Below are 13163 nucleotides of genomic sequence, written 5' to 3' on the forward strand. Positions count from 1 at the left end.
CCCCCTTTGGTGGGCGTGCCTGCCAGACGGAGGCGTTCCCATGGAAACGCCTACCGTCTGAAGCTGGCCCCACTGACATCACTAGTGAAGTGGGAGCCAAAATCACTCCAGGGCTTGCGGCAACGAGACCCTACCGCAGGGTCTCCGTCGCAAGCCCGATGGTCGCGATGGTCAAGACCAACGCGACCATCATCATGGACGCTCGCATATGCTGTGTGTGGTCACCCATAGCTATGCGAGCGGCCAGGAGGCCGCTCCATTTTCTTGGAGGAGGGCACTGATTCAGAGCGAGCGCTCTGGTCAGAGCGTTCGGCTCTGAATCAGGCCCTTAGATCCTGATTGGTTTGCATTCTAGTAACCTACCAGTTCACACCATTGAAGTCAATGGTGGAGACCACTCATTGACTGAGAGAGGCAGAGGCTCACCTCTCTCAGCCAATGAATGTTCAGTCAATGAATTTCTATGGGAAAAGCAGTGGATGTCGCATCATTTGCAAAGTATGTCCATGGATCCGCGTTTTCTTATTTTTTTTTATTTTAAGAAGACCAAGGATGCTTACATGGAATGAAGAAGACCGGACCAAGGGGTAGGTGAGTATGCATTTTAATTACAGGTCCCAATCAGAAGTCTACTGGACAAAAGGACAGACCAGCGCTAGGGACAAGGTGTGTAGTGTGAGTGTAGGTGAGTGTGAGTGAGTGAATGAATGTGTAATAAAATAATAAAACCTTCGGTGTGTGTCATGTCATTTTTTTTATATTTTTTATGCAGGTGAACTAGAGGTATCAGTGGACCCTTAATGACCCGCATGCTGGTACTTATGGTTCTCCCAGTACCAGCATGCGGGGAGGCTTGCTGGGATCTCTAGTTCTCTTGTAAAGGACAATATTATGTATTCTACTTTTCACACAATCAACCAGGAACCCACCTCCCAGAGGTGCTGGGGATAGACCTGGGCTATCAGCCCAGGCCTGGTGTTCCCTAGAGGGGGAACCCCATTATTGGGGGTCCCTACCTGCCCAGGGATCCCCTGACTAGCATGGGGTTATAATGCTTTGGTCGGGAGAGCCCATGAAGTGGGTACCACCACTGTGGCATTACACCCTCACTATTAAGAGTCCAATGCTGGTTGTGGCTAATATGGGGTCCCCTATGTCTTTTTACCCCCATATTTTAACAACCAGGACCGGCTTAGCAATAGCCCAGTGCTGGATTTTCTTTTAGGAGGGAACCCACATAATTTTTTTTTATTTTAACCTTTTACTACCCTTTTCATACAGAAGCATGCACGGATCTCACTGATCTGTGGATGCTTCTGTGTAACGCTCACCTTTTAATGAAAGTCGTATTAAAAGGTGCGCGTTTACCCGCAGTTTAACTCACATGCACTCGTACCCTATTACATTTGTGAGTTTAGGGGCATCCCACCCCACATATTAAAAATATGAAAAAGCATTTCAAACACAGGGCCTGATTCAGAGCCAGACGCTCTGACCAGAGCACTCGCTCTGAATCAGTGCCCTCCTACCTAATATTGGAGCGGCCTCTTGGTCGCTCGCATAGCTGTGGGTTACCACACACTGTGGGTTACCACCCACAGCTTATGCGAGCGTCCATGATGACGGTCGCGATGGTCAAGACCATCGCGACCATCGCGCTTGCGACGAGACCCTTGCGGTAGGGTCTTGCTGCCGCAAGCCCTGGAGTGATTTTGGCTCTATCAGAGCCAAAATCACTCCCACTGACATCAGTAGTGATGTCAGTGGGGCCGGACCCAGATGGTAGGCGTTTCCATGGGAACGCCTCCGTCTGGGCAGCCACGCCCCCGGCACATCCACCAAAGGGGGCGTGCTGTCAATCACCATCGACAGCATGACCCATTTGGTGCGAGACCCCAAGCGACGGCTTCCCCGTCGCTCGCCGGGTCTCGGAGTAGCCTCCGTCGTGCGCATGCGCATTTGGGTACCATCGACCCACTTGCGAGCGTCCTGCGCTCGCGAGCGGGTCTGAATGAGACCCACAGTCCAACATAGATATGTGAATACAGACACTACTGCACATAGAGAGATTCTCATTGAGCCTCACAGAGGAATGGGTTAATTTGGTTATTTTTGGCTTGGTTGAAGAATTTCTAAATAATTTGATTACTTCTGTACAAACAGGCACAATTATGAAGGTAAATGTTACAAAGGTACAAGGTTATCTGGGGACAGCTGACTACTGCAAAATACTTGCATTAAAGTAAAATCAGACATGTTTAATTTTAAATTTACATTACAGTGTATCAATCTGAAGTGAAATATACATAAAATAGAGAATGTGATATCTGATTTTCTCTATGCAGGGCTCAGATAGACCTTATTGTTGAAAATATGCACATTGCACTTCATAAAGATAATTATTATCAGGGTCAGATTAAGGTTTGTGGGGACCCCAGGGTAACTAACTCATGGTGGTACCTGCAATAAAATTGTCAAAATGTTGTACTGGTGATGTTACTAAAAAGTATAATAGACAAATAATCCCAGCACTGCACCTGTGTTGAAAATGCTGTAGTATCCCCAATTCACTTAATTCCACATAGAACCTCCAGTTAACATTATCCCACAGTGTCCCAATGCTGATGATATATTTGTGGGGGGGCTTGTGTGGGAGCCCCTGGGCAAATGCCCAGCCACCTTGTTGCTAATCAAGCACTGATTATTACAAGAGAGAAACTGATTTTTTGGGGGACAATATTTTGCAAGGTTCACAGGAAGAGTTTGACTTTAAGTGCTCCCAGACCAATTCCATATGCACCACCCATAGCACAATGATCTTACTATCATCATCCCAGTTATATCCATAAACTAATAAATCTGCAAACGTCAAGTTTACAAATACTGTATGCATTGGCACTATATGAAAAGGCAAATTAAAGGTGTAATTTGAGCACGTAACACCAGAACTCTGCAACCCCACGTAATGGCTTGTTTCGTCACTTATCTCTTCTTATTATTATTATTATTATTATTATTATTATTATTATTATTATTAAATTGTATATTGGCAATGCCTCATGCAGAGATCTACAGAGTAAGTAGTACACACATGGCATTATATTAATTGTGGTACTCTGTTTGCAGGATCTTATAAGGATAAGGGGGTAGGAATATGAGGTACAGTATTAGCAAATTTCTTCAAATTTCTTTTGCAATGGGTGAGCTGCCCATGGGAACAGGAGGGCATTTGTACCATTGATTGCTCTGCCTGCTGCCAATTATTATTGTTGTGAAGTTATTGTGGTGCTAAGTCCCAGGCTGATCAAATTGTTCTTGTTCTTCAGAGGCCTTCAATAATAATGGCAATACAACATTGCAGAGCAGAGACTGCCCTTACTGTATATCACATTGTCAGGCATGGCTTCTCATGTAGTGGGTATGTTGTTTCTATGAATATGTGCAGGACATATGTTGTTGTCAGCAGTATATGATTTGCACTATGGGGCCTATGTATCAATTATAAATTACATAAATAAATGGGCCCCTATGTGACTTGTCTAATGTGACCTTATGGAGAAATATCTTGAGACAGAGGGCACACAAAGAATCACATGTTTAAAACATTACCATACCAAACAAATGATCTTTTTGCAGAAATAAAGGATTGCAGCTTGTATAGCAATTCTCCCTGGTATTGACTGGAATTGCTGGACTGCCATGGTGTATAATGCACAATATTTATGCTCTCACTGCTCTAGTTGGTTGTGGCTCCACAGTGGTATCCCAAATACTCAGGTGTTTATTACAGGATGCGATGTGGTGGAGTGGGTATAGGTTACAATTGCCAGTGCATGTAGATAAACTGTCCATGAGGCCATCTTATGGTGAAAATAAGAGTAGTGAATTCCATTAATGGGAAGCAAATCAGCATGTATCATATGCAAATGTATCGTCGACATGTTTCTTTTTGGAATTTGGGTTGTTAATACATTTTAGATTTATTCAAACAATTGTCTGTTGTATATTTATATTTTAATCTCTGTTATTTTAAGCAAGAAGGCTGGATTGCATAAATTAGATTAAATGGTCTCCCCAAAATCATATCTTTATGTAAATCAGAAGCTCTGTGATTTTTACAAATTGTATGTGAATTTTACTGGTAAAAATTGTTTAGCTATTTGCACATTTGTTAGTCTTCTAGCAATAGTCCATTTTTCTAGACAAGTTTTATTATTTAATTTCTTATAATATGTTGCAAAGGTTTTTTTAGACTTAGCCTTAAGGGCACCAGGATAAAATAGGGTTGATACAAAGGATATAGAAATCAGTCTGTAGGAAGTATATAAAATATACCTATGTTTCATGTTAAATGTTAAATAAACTTTACAGCACACCACCATTTACAGTTAGGACAGGCCTGCTACACTATGAGCCACCAATTTTGCTTGCCACCTAGGTCAAATGTAAAGAAGTGGAGACATTTCTTGCAAAGTAAGGCATTTGTTGTAAGTGCAAAGTTATTTTAAGTAGACTTTGAGTTTTGCTAATGCTTTGTCATTCCACTCATGTATTTGTGAATTAATTTATAGATTATAAATTAGGCTGAGATGATGATAAAGTTAATTCATTGATTCTGTGGTGTGCTTGCAGTCTAAATGATAGTGGTATTCTGCATTAAACACGTAAGACCAAATTCTGATGGAGAAATGTGCAAACCTCCTTATACTGTAGACTGTAAGCTCACATTGGCAGGGAAATCTCTACCCTCTCATTCCTGTTATGGTGCATACACACGATCAGATTTTTCCTTCAGATCTGAACGATAACGATTAAAAAAATCGTTCAGTCGTTCATATCTGAAGGAAAATCTGACATATATGACATGCCTGAACGATGGACGATGAACGATGCGCGTTCCTGTTTGTCAGATAACGATATCTGACATCTGATGTGTTTGCAGTCAGACTTGGACGATTCCATTCATTTTAATGCAGTCAAAAATCGTTCAATCGTTCAAATCGTTCAAAACTTTGGTAAAATCGTTCAAATCGTTCAATCGTTCATCTGACAAATCTGACAAATCTGACCGTGTGTATGCTCCATTAGATATTATTTAGTTGTCATCCAAGACATGCAAAGTATAAATGGAACAAAGACCATTTTCCTATAAGTACAACACCTGGTGCTAATTATTTACATGTAAAATATACAAACATATATGATAAAAATAACCATTGTTTTATTTGTGGTGGCACTCAGGAGTCTAATATTTCATTCTTATAAGAAGATCCAGAAACAGAAATAAATCATTGAAATCATTTTAGAAATTAATCGAATATGCTTCGGCACACTCATCCAGAGTATGGAAGCCACTATAAACCTTGTCTCAACTTATAACTTTAGGTCAGTATCACCAATATTATCTCTGAGTACCAACACAGGACCTTTATTTCTGAGTACCAACACATTTATTTCTGAGTACCAACACCTTTATTTCTGAGTACCGGGACCTTTATTTCTGAGTACCAACACATTTATTTCTGAGTACCGGGACCTTTATTTCTGAGTACCAACACATTTATTTCTGAGTACCAACGCCTTTATTTCTGAGTACCAATACCTTTATTTCTGAGTACCAACACCTTTATTTCTGAGTACCAACACCTTTATTTCTGAGTACCAATGCCTTTATTTCTGAGTACCAACACCTTTATTTCTGAGTACCAACACCTTTATTTCTGAGTACCAACACCTTTATTTCTGAGTACCAATGCCTTTATTTCTGAGTACCAACACCTTTATTTCTGAGTACCAACACCTTTATTTCTGAGTACCAATGCCTTTATTTCAGTACTGGCAACTTTATTTCTGAGTACCAACACCTTTATTTCAGTACTGGCAACTTTATTTCTGAGTACCAACACCTTTATTTCTGAGTAATACCACCTTTATTTCTGAGTACCAACACCTTTATTTCTGAGTACTGGCACCTTTATTTCTGAGTACTGGCAACTTTATTTCTGAGTACCAATAATTTTATTTTTGAGTACCAACACCTTTTTTCATAGTAAAAACACTTAAAATAAAAAATTATATTTTCTGCAATACATATATGCTCATTAAATCATAAACAACTCAATATCATAAAAAGAAATATGTTATTTTATGTTATATTAACTAATAACGTTTGAATAAATGCATGTAGGCGCAATCCAATCCAATAATTACCCATGGCCGGCAATTCAATTAGCATCATTTGCACTAGGTGGACTTTTCCTTGCAGCTGTGAGGAAAGCAAAAACCGAGGGAGGGGGGGTCAGGGAGTAATTCTGAGCACAGGATTAATGAAATTAGATTAATTGTAATTTATGTTATTAGAACAGTCCACGTAAAATACAATTATGCCTCTATATGGGTACTGTGAATCTTCGGTGTGGAGGTGCTCCACACCATCGGGGGTCTAACATGTTGGGAAACTCATTAGTTCCACAGTTTATGCAGAATCAGTGGGTTTCCACACGTTAACATCTGATTTACCATGCAGGGAAAATGCTATTTCATTGAATAGCATTTCCTCATGCAGCACGGATAATTATCTGCAGTGTAAATCCTATGGCCTATTGGATCTCCCGCCCTGGAATGTCCTTTTGCCTGTAGGTGAGAGTACTAATGGATCAAACTAGAAATATTCTAACAGTGAATCAGTTATAGAAAAATGACACCATATTCATAATAACTATAGTTTGGTCACATTGATCTCAATATTATTTATTACTTTTCACCAATTGTCAGAGTGTATCAGTGATGACTTTTCATTTGCTTATTATTAGTATAGGGTAATATTCTAATACAGATTCACTTGTAGGAAATTTCTAGTGTACTTACTATGGGTTGGGTACGGTATCCCAGCACAGACAATACTGTCGCTCAGAATCCCGATGCCGGAATCCTGATTGGTTTGAATACTGACACCTTTATGTAAGTACTCTAACCCTACCCCTAAACCTACCCTTTCCCCCGCAACCTAAACCTATGTCTCCCCTCCTGTAGCCTAAACCTAAACTTACCCCCTGCAGCCTATCCTTAACCCTCCACCCCCAACGCCTAAACCTAACCCTAATCGTAATACTTACCATTGAGATGTCAGCGGTTGGAATCCTGAAGTCGTGAAACTGACTGCTGTCGGGATTCCGATGCTGGCATTCTGAGCGCTGGCATACCAACTACATCCCCTCTCTACAAATGGGCGGTTCGATTTTCCTGATAACCAAACACACACAATACACTCAAACTTTATTTTGGCTCGGATCACTTTTGGGGTTCCAAGTAGAATTGAGCTGCGGCTTGGGTCTGCTGTAAGTTCAGGAATCAGATTTAAAGCCATATCTCGGGTTTTGGATTGCATGTAAAAGGGTCCAAATGACTGATTTTAGCTGTTTTTATCTACTTGTCTGTGGTTTTGCCAAATAAGCTTACTGTGTGCTCTAGATCCCGTATGTGAAAAAGAATTGACTTGCCACACTGGTATAAAATGCGCTGTTTGATAGTAACATAAAATAGACCTCTTTCTCCTTTGTAAGTGGGTATTTAAGGTTATTTGCTATTATAATGGGATTTCACACATATACGAGGAACTCTTGAATATATGACAGCCAGGAATGGGTAGATATGGCACTTTTAATGTCCTTCTCCCATTCCTTGGCTGTCTACAATTGTCTGCATTGCAGTGGCTGAGATGGAGCATGACTTAATGACATTATTATAATTCCCCACACTCATTATGACTCCTATAGGCAATAACTAGCAGTGGGCTACTTTTATTTTAAGTTTTTTCTCTTTGAACTTCTGCATTGCTGATGACAAGTCCAACTCATCTTTAGCACTTTAAAGGTATATGCTGAGAACAAGTCCCACTTGTCCTTAGCACTAAGAAAGTTGAAATTTGCTAAGTCATTGTTAAAAAAAATGGAAAACTTACTTTTAGCAAAATTGATAATGTTTTTCATATACACATCTACAAACTTGCATGGACAAACTCTTGATGCACAACACTCAAAGCTCTTGTTTTTGGGAGTCTGTGACACATTTTAAGGTTTTACCTTAATAGCTATTTTTTGTTGCACTTGCATTCATAGAGAGTAATTAAATTGTTCATACAGTATCAATAAACGTAATTGTATAATTGTAAATGTGGGGCAGCACAGATGGTGTAATGGTTAACATTAATGCCGCACAGCACTGAGGTCATGGCTTCGATTCCCACCACGGCTGTACCTGTGCAGAGTTTGTATATTCTCCCTGTGCTTGTGTGGGTTTCCTCCAGGTACTCTGGTTTCCTCCCACACTCCAAAAATATAAAGGTAGGTTGATTGGCTCCCATCACAAATTAACCCTAGTGTGTATGTGTGTGTGCATGTGATAGGGAATATAGATTGTAAACTCCACTGGGGCAGGGACTGATGTGAATAGCCAAATATTCTCTGTAAAGCGCTGCAGAATATGTGTGTGCTATATAAATAACTGGTAATAAATAATCAATAAATAAATAATCAATCGTAATATGTTTCTGTGATTTTTTTCTCCTAAATATATTCAATTATTAAAGAAAAATATACAGCATAGACAAACATGGATTCAGCTGCCTTTGAATATTGTCTGATCAGCATACAACCACATCACAACAATTTTTCTCATTAGCATTTTGATTGAACAATACTAAAGTTTCAAACCTGAAATATGCATGTGAATAATTTCAAGGAAATGGAAATGTGAAAATGTTAAATTATCAGTGTCATTACCAGGAACTCAAAATGATCTTCTGACAAATGATGTAAGCTATGTAATTTACCTAAATAGCACAAATGAATATGGCAATTCTGATGAATACTCCTATTTTGGTCTAATTTGTGGAGCGTGTACCTGAATTACAAAACTGCAGACTGCAGTAAACATTTTAATATGTAACATATTGGATTATTTTGTGTCCATTATTTATACTTGTTGACTTAGAAATAGCTTATCTGGCATAAAACCACCAGTGAATATCATTAGCCGGTTTTGCTAAATCATTATCTTTTATTGGGATTAAAAGTATCACTGTTTTGTTTCTTCTAAAACAAAATGTGATCCTTAAAGATCCTGTCATATGTACATAGTATTTATAATATATAATACTGACAGTGCAATTATTTTAAACATCTTTGAAAAATAACCTTACAAGTAAATTTGTTTTAGATTATATATTGATATTTTGTTTGTTAAACTCATGATCACACATTTATTTATGGAACATACAGTATAGATGATTTACCTAATACCTAGTGTAAAGGACTGTTACACATAATTACATGAAATTGGATTTTGCATATGATTTTACTATTATAATGAATAAACTATTAGCAGCCAGAAGACACAAACAGCAAAGACACAAAGATCATACGTGCCCAGCCCCCGGAACCAAAGCTAGATGCTCTTTGCCATGAATCAAGCACCCAGGTAAACATGTTACCTTTTAACTTTTTATACTTATTTAATTGTATATAATGATCAAGGGCATAACATAGTCAACATTTGTATGGTCCCCATGTACTGGCTAATGGCAAAAAGCTCACAGAGAAACATGGGAAAGACAAGGAAAATAGGACTTCTCTCAGCTGTGGGCCCATTGTAATGGCACCCGCTGCACCGATGGTAGTTAGATCCTTGATCATGATTATTGTTTTTTCTGGGGCTTTTTGTGGCTTTCCGCCTCTCTTCATCTTTAACTTCCTTATTTTCCTGGAATATTGCAATATACCAGTGTACAATATCCTCTGTTTATGTAGTGCACAGTGCTCTGTAGAACGTTGTTGCTTCATGCATAATGTGTTTATTATCTAACAGACAGGAGAAGAAGTGAGAACAGGGGACGAGCAGGTTGGAGATATGCAGTGTGATTGGAAGGTACAGGCCGGAGATGTAGTGAGAGCAGGGTGGGGGGGCAGGTTGGAAATGTGCAGAGAGCAGGGGGGTGATGTTGAGAGCAGGGGGGTGGAGCCGGTTGGGGATGTGCAGTGAGACAGGTCATATAGTGAGAGTAGGGGGGGTACAAATTGGAGAAGTGCAGTGAGGCTGGAAGGTACAGACAGGAGATGTAGTGAGACCAGGGATGTCAGGTTGGTTATATGCAGTGATGCTGGGTACACACTGGGCGATATATATTGGCCGATTAATTGATCGGCCAATATATCTGCTGCCGTTGGCCAGTGTGTACAGACGATATGTCTGTGAACCGCGTCATTCACAGACATATCACATTGGCTGTGCTGCACAGCCAGTGGACAGATATGCCTGCATACATATCTGTCCATCAGCAAGTGTGTACACACACAGCGGCAGCTGCGGGGAGGTGAGCGGCCCCACCTCCGACCTGCCTCCCTGCCAGCGGGACCCGCAGCTGCCAGATAGATGATGGCTGTTCAGTGTGTATGAACGACGTACATCTAAAGATATATCTGCAGATCATTCGATCTGCAGATATATCTTCCAGGTCTGTACCCACCCTGAGGCTGAAAGTTACAGGCAAGAGATGAGCAGGTGGGGGCAGGTTGGAGATGTGCAGTGAGGCTGGAAGGTTGAACAGGAGATGCAGTGAGTGCAGGTGGGGGCAGGTTGGAGATGTGCAGTGAGGCTGGAAGGTTGGACAGGAGATGCAGTGAGTGCAGGTGGGGGCAGGTTGGAGATGTGCAGTGAGGCTGGAAGGTTGGACAGGAGATGCAGTGAGTGCAGGGGAGGGGCAGGCTGGAGATGTGCTGTGAGGCTGGAAGGTACGGACAGGAGATGTAGTGAGAGCAGGGGTAGAGCAGGCAGAAGCTGTGCAGAGAGGGAGGGACAGGAGAAAGAGGCTGTGGAAACAGGTGAGACAGTGTGGATACTTACACAGACAGGGGCCATGCAGGCAGAATGAAATCCATGGTCCAACAACACTGTTCCAGGGATAAGAGGAACATGTGCAGAGCTTCTTTAATCAGGGGCTCCTTAATCATCATGATTTTAGGGTTAGAGTTACACTGTGGTTAGAGTTAGATTTAGGGTTAGGGTCAGTTTACCTGTAAAAGCAAAACTGCATGGCCAACATGCCGACTGTCAACATTCACAAAGTCGACCTCCCATTCATGTCAATATTCTGAATGTCAACATTCAGAACATGTTGACAGTCTGGTGTCAACATTCTGAAAATCAATATTTTGTATCACTCCCAATAGGTTAATTCTGTTGATATACTTGATGAATGGCTTATGAGATGTTGGCATAAATGGTCAAAGCAATTATGGGCAGACAATACTGAGACATTTACTATAGCATAGTAGATTGATGACAGTTTATAAGAATCAAAATCCACAAAACAACATCCAGATATTGCAAAACAAGATGATGTGATGACTGTGACTGTCAAGGGCACAGGATCTTTTAGTACAGTCTGTAGCTGGGAGGTGTTACTTCAACATATGATATGCAGATTCAATATGGTAAGTAGTTATCTATTAATTATCAATGGTTAGCAACAGGGCTTTAATAGGGCTTAAATATGCCCTGTGCCGGGCCTGCCCCCTTAGCGACTGACATCATGTCAACAGGGCGCGTGGTGTCATTACTTCCCACTGAGGGGGCGAGGAAGGCAGCACTGGTAAGTGTAGTGCTGACTTGGAGGGTCCTGAGGACCTCCAGAGCTTCTAGAAGACACTGCAGTGGTACCACAGCACAGTGATCCTGCCTGCCAAACCCTGCTAGACAGAAGCAAGGGTGGTCTGTGGTGATGGTGCCATGCACAGAGTCTGGTTGCCGCTCTGTGCGGTGGCAACCAGTTGCACATCCCTAGTTATGGCCCCAGTTAGCAACCATCGATGGCTGGAGACAAATTATGATGTTTTGTGATTAATGGTGGCAATCTGATGCTTCTATGGCATCGAAGGTTTTGTAACAATGGAGTCCCTGAAAAATATTATCAGCTGTCAATTATTGTAGCACCTCACACCCACTGTTCTAATTGGTGGATACAGTTTAAAGATTAGTTTTGACCTGCAAGACACTCAATAGCGGTACTGCTCACTTCCTGCTCCAAGACCGAGATTCCCCAGGATCCACTATTCAATCTGTAAATAATCCATGAAGTATAGGATACTGCTTGTGTTCTGGGTACATCAAACTCCAAGGATCAAAATATCAATGTTTTTTTTATCAATGCTTTTCTTCCTTTGATGGCCGTACCAATTCCATTATCAATGAAGAGCATCATTAGTGAATCCTCCAAAGGGCAACCCTTATGGTAAGTGTACTTAGAGCAATTACTCGATTACAGTGTAATGGTTACTGGGCATTTAGGATAGTAATTTTGTTGCAATGGAGTTGGTATAAAGTCTCAGATGAAGCACAATGCTGTGTGGCGGGATGCATGCCATGGCTTGCTGGCATCTGAGTCACACACCACTACTCTATGCAATGCCAGTGCCTATGTTAAGGGTACTTGAGCATTGCACTTTTGTTGCATTAGTGATGTTACTAAGATGCATATTCGGTACAAAACTGTGTGGTGGTATGTATGGCACGGCTTAGTACCAAAATCTGTGGCATCCCAAACTGGTCTACAGATGTGTCCTGCTACATCTTTGCTCCATACGCCATGTAGCACACCCTTCTAGTTTTGCTGTGCCATGGTGTATTGAGTTGCATTGTAACGTATTGAAGTGCTGATAAAGCCAAAGAGTGTAATACAACTTTCTGTCCACCAGATGTCACTTTTCCTAAACTGCACTGCCCATGCGAAAAAAAACCCCACAATGCAATATCTGTAGTACCAAACGCTGATTGGCTGAATTAACCTGTCATTAGGTATAATATAGTTGTCATGGATCGAGAGCTGTAATTGAGTGTGTAATAAAGGATTAAATCATTCATTGTGTGAGTCCTGAGTACACTTTTGAAAAACAATTTATAAATGTGTTCTGCCATCACTATTACATATATTATGCTGAATACACGTATCAGCAAGATAACACCTTATTTTAGAAAAGTCAGTGCCAGTCCATGCGACATTGTTCTGCAGTGTTGTGCGGCACTCACACAGTGATAACATCCCTTAGAAATGAACAGTTGGGTTTGAAGAGCACTGTATAAAACCATCACTGAACCACAAGTCTCAGAAA

The sequence above is a fragment of the Taudactylus pleione genome, unplaced genomic scaffold, assembly GCF_031769625.1.
Source record: "Taudactylus pleione unplaced genomic scaffold, aTauple2 ptg000053l, whole genome shotgun sequence".
In the NCBI taxonomy this organism is placed as follows: domain Eukaryota; kingdom Metazoa; phylum Chordata; class Amphibia; order Anura; family Myobatrachidae; genus Taudactylus; species Taudactylus pleione.